The sequence below is a fragment of the Otolemur garnettii genome, unplaced genomic scaffold (genome assembly GCF_000181295.1).
Source record: "Otolemur garnettii isolate 467f Iridium unplaced genomic scaffold, OtoGar3 scaffold00289, whole genome shotgun sequence".
In the NCBI taxonomy this organism is placed as follows: domain Eukaryota; kingdom Metazoa; phylum Chordata; class Mammalia; order Primates; family Galagidae; genus Otolemur; species Otolemur garnettii.
Window position 1 is genome coordinate 146,707 of NW_003852684.1, and position 5,166 is coordinate 151,872.

Below are 5,166 nucleotides of genomic sequence, written 5' to 3' on the forward strand. Positions count from 1 at the left end.
AAAGAAAGGAAAACATCAAGACAAAGGTGAACATGACATTGTAGGAGTATACAGGAGGTGGGGGAGGGTGGTGGGGAAGATGAAAGTGGCTGGTGGTAGGTATTGACTTTCTGTGGGGGGGAGAAGAAACATCTGTAAAATAAAATTGTGATGTTTGCTGTACAAGTCTGTGAATATACTAAGAAAGATAGAATTCTACACTTTCAAAGGGTGAATTACATATTTCAATAAAGCTACTTAAAGATGTTTTCCAAAATTGTGGTGTTCTAAATGCTCCCAGCATAAGAATTACCTAGGTAGTGAGAGTGCCTGAAAAGCTAGTCAGCCTATCTCCCTGCTCACACTCACGCTACTGTAAATTGACTTGGAAGGTTCCTTATTCAATATTATTGAAGTTTGGATTTTTTTTTCTTTGAGACAGTCTCTCTCCTTTACTGTGGGTGGAGTGCCCTGATGTCCTTGCATCTAACAGAAATCCCAAACTCCTGGACTCAAGAGATCCTATTGCCTAAGCCCCCTGAATATCTTGGAGGACAGGAGCCCCCCCCAATGCCTAGTTACTTTTTAACACATGCTTCTGCTTCCCAGAGTGTTAGAATTGTAGGTGTGAGCCTCCACACCAGGCCTTGAAGGTGTGATTTTTTTCATCTCTTATACTTTTACTTCATATATATATATATATATATATGTATATGTATATATATATTTTTAATTAAATCATAACTGTGTACTTTTATGCATTTATGGGGTTCACTGTACTGACATAAAATACAATGTGAAATGCTTACAATGAAGTGATTAAAAGAGCCATCACAATTATATTATTTCCTTAATATTTTTGAAATTTACCATTGCATCATGCACATTAGGTGAGATCCCTACAAAAACCCTACCTCCTCCCACCTCCCTTGTCCTCTCCCTTCTTGTCCTCTTACCTTCTATTTTTCTGGACTATAGTTATGCTCTACTATTCATATGAATGTCTGGGGGGTTCTATATTGAATTCATAGTAGTATTGAGTACATTGGATACTTTTTCTTCCATTCTTGAGATACTTTACTCAGAAGAATATGTTCCAGCTCCATCCAGCTAAATGTAAAATATGTGAAGTCTCCATCTTTTTATGGCTACATAGTATTCCATAGTGTATATATACACCACCATTTGTTAATCCATTTACAGATATATGGTCACTTGGGCTGTTTCCTGTCTTAGCAATTATGAAGTAGGCTGAAATAAACATCCTGGTGCAAATGTCTTTGTTGTAAAATTGCTTTTGGTCATTAGGGTATCTACCTAGTAGAGGAATTGCAGTATCCAATGGTAGGCCTACTTTTAGTTTCTTGAGTATTCTCTAAATGTCTTTCCAAAAAGGTCATATTAGCTTGCATTCCCACCAGCGGTGTAGAAGGGTTCCCTTCTTTCTGCATCCACAGTAACATTTGTAGTTTTGGATTTTGTGATGTGGGGTAACCTTATTGGAGTCAGGTGATATCCAAAAGTGATTTTGATTTGCATTTAACTGATGATTAAAGATAATGAGCATTTTTCATGTGTTTATAGGCCATGTGCCTGTCTTCTTCAGAGAAGTTTCTGCTCAAGTCTCTTGCCCACATTGAAATGGGGTTATATCTTTTTTTCTTATTGACTAGTTTGTGTTCTTTGTGGATTCCAGTCACCAGGCCTTTATCAAGGAAATAGGAAGAGGGTAGCCAACACCTTAATGGGTCATCTCAAGAAACTGGAAGAGGAAGAACATTCCAACCTCAAATCCAGCAGAAGAAAAGAAATAACCAAAATTAGTCCAGAATTAAATGAAATTGAAAATAAAATAATATTCAGAAGATCAACAACACAAACAGCTGATTTTTTCAAAGGATTAATAAAATTGAGAAACCTTTAACCAACCTAACCAGAAACAGAAACATAACATCTCTAATGTCATCTATCAGATACAATAAAGGAAACAGATACCTCAAAAATTCAAAAACTCATCAATGATTACTATAAAAAAATCTATTCCCATAACTATGAAAAGCTGAAGGAAATGGACCAATACCTGGAAGCAGGCCACCTTCCTAGACTTAAACAGAAAGAATTAGAAGTCTTAAATAGAGCTATATCAATCATTGAAATAACTTTAACTCTACACATTCTCCCCCAAAAGAGAAGTTTTGGAGTAGAGAGTTTCACATTCAAATTCTATCAAAACTTTAAAGAGGAAGTAGTACCTTTATTTTACAACCTTTTGCAAAGCATAGAAAAAGGGAGAATACTTCCCAGCACATTCTATGAAGCAAATATCACCCTTAAGTTGTGATATTTTTAAAACTACTGTTTGTGGCCAGTAGTGGTGCTTCATGCCTGTTATCTTGTCACTTTGGGAGGCTCAGTCAGTTGGATTGTCTGAGCTTCTGAAATGGAGCTCAGCCTGAGCAAGTGTGAGAGCCCCCTTCTCTGAAGAAAAAATAAAAATGGCTGGATGTTGTGCAGGCACCTGTAGTATGAGCTGAGGGAAAAAGCTTGCTTGATGACAACACTTAAAGATGGGTGTGAGCTATGATACCTGGACACTCTATTGAGGGAAACCAAATGAGACTGTCTCAATATATAAATGAAGAAAACAATTGTGGGGTGAGTGGTCAAGATGGCCCACAGGCACCAGTCTCCGACACAAGCTCCTGTCTACAGGAAAGGATAAAGTCTGGAGAAACCCCCAACAAAGTTCAAAACATGGGAGCCCAGCTGAGAGAGAAGAGTGATACCTGTGGGACACCTCTTCTAAGACAGGCGGAGACTCCCAGAGGATAATCCACAGGTACATAATACACCCCAAAGGAATAGCGTCCATCCCCTCCCCCAAGAAAGGTGAACTTTTCCTTTATTTCCTCTTCAACTGCTCCTCTGAGTCTCCTATAGGCCACTGATAAACTGAGGACCTATTCTCTCACTCCAGGAGTGAGAGCTGCCTACAAGGAAGTTTACCAGCCTGGAGGAACCCTGCTGAGACTCAGAACACCCTCCCCCAGGCAGAAAAGTGGAACTGGTGTTTGCACTGCCATTTTGAGTTTCCATTCCACCCTCGCTCCCCTTGCCAAAAGAGACAGTGAGAGGAGACCCAAGAATAGAATCTACCCACCCTTGCAAGACCAAGCCTCTGTCCCTGTCCTTCACCGGGAGAACTGCTTGATCCACGCTTTCTGCGTGCAGACAGATCACCTTCAGTCAGCGCATTCTACGCTCAGCTGTCTCCTCGGCTGCTATCTACACTTCCTGGGACCTTGGCGCCAGTGACCGGGATTGACGCTGGACAGGGAGGGCTACACGCCCCACCTCGCACCCACCTCCAGGGCTTTGGTGGCCCTTGAGGCGATTGACTTCTGCTGGGGGCAGGTCTTCCAGCTGCACGCCTGCCTCCTGAAGCCTTGCTGGCCTGAGGTCGCCATTGACTCCTGCCGGGGAGGGTTTCCCTCCTCCCGGGCTTTGGTGGCTCATGAGGTCAACTGACTTCTGCTGGGGTGGGTTGCGCAGCCATGCACCTATCTCCCAGGGTCTGGCCTGCCTGCAGTCGCCAGCAACTCCTGCCAGGGATGGTCGTGCCATCCCGCTAGTGGCACACCCGCCTCTGGGGCTTTGGCGGCCCCTGAGGGGAACTGACTTCTGCTGGGGCAGGTTGCACAGCCATGTGCCTGCCTCCTGGGACCTCCCAGAGCACGATCACCACCAACTCTTGCCGGAGAGAGTCACACTGTCCTGCCAGCCGCATGCCTGCCTCGAGGGCTTTGGTGGCCTGTGAGGGCAACTGACTTCTGCTGGGGCAGGTTGAACAGCCACATGCCTGCCTCCCTTGGCCTCCTGGCCCACGATCACCACCAACTCCTGCCAGAGAGGGTTGCGATGTCCTGCCAGCCACGCACGGTGAGGGCACCTGACTTCAGCTGGAGTGTGTTGTCCAGCCACACGCCCACCTCCTGGGGCCTTGTCAACTTGCGGACACCAGAAGCTCCTGCTGGGGAGGGTCGCACCATCCCGCCAGCAGTGCACTTGCCTCCGGGGCTTTGGTGGCCAGTGAGGACAACTGACTTCTGTTGGGGCAAGTTGCGCCCACCTCCCAGGGCCTTGGTGGCCTGAGATCAACACTGACTCCTGCAGGGGTGGGCTGCATCACTCTGCCTGCTGGCCCTGCCTCCCAGGCCCTTGCCCGGTTGTGCCCAGGAGAAAACTAGAAGAAGCCACTGGCAGAACGGTTTTAGGGAAGGTTTCTGAAAGGTGCAAATTCAACATGGGGCAGAATCAGTGGAAAAACTCTGGCAACCAGAATAACCAGAGTAGATTAACCGCCCCCCAAAGAAGGATGGTGCAGACACAATTGAAGACCCACTACATAAACAGATATCTGAGATATCAGAAATCGAGTTCAGAATCTGGATAGTGAATAAGATCAACAGGTTGGAGGAAAAGAGGGAGCTAGAATTTCAAATCATTCAAAAGCTGTCCCAGGAATTCAATGATTTCAAAGATAAAATGATCAAGGATTACGATACACTGAAACAAGAGGTTGCAGATTTGAAGAGTACTGTTGAATCCCTCTGTCAAAGGATGGACCAGGCAGAAGATAAGATCTCCAACACTGAAGACAAAGACTTTGAACGCACCCAGACTTCCAAAGATTATGACAAATGGAGAGCAAAAACAGATCTCTCACTCAGAGAGATCTTGGAAAATTTGAAGAAAACTAATATTTGCCTCATAGGAATCCCCGAAGGTGACGAAGTTGCTTCACAAAACACAGAGGCTCTCCTTAATGAAATTATGAAAGAGAACTTTCCAGACATGCCAAGGGATCCTGAAATTCAGATAGCAGACAGCTTCAGAACCCCAGCATGACTCAACCCAAACAAGCCATCCCCCAGACATATAATAATCAACTTCACTAAAGTTAACATGAGAAAAGTTAACATGAGAAAAGTTAACATGAGAAAATTAATGAGAAAATTAATTAGAAATTTAATTCTCAACTGTTAATGAGAAAATTCTGAAGGCAGCTAGATGCAAGAAAACATTAACTTACAAGGGGAAGAATATTAGAATGACTGCAGATCTCTCTGCTGAAACCTTTCAAGCTAGAAGAGGGTGGTCATCGATCTTCAATCTCCTAAAAAAAAA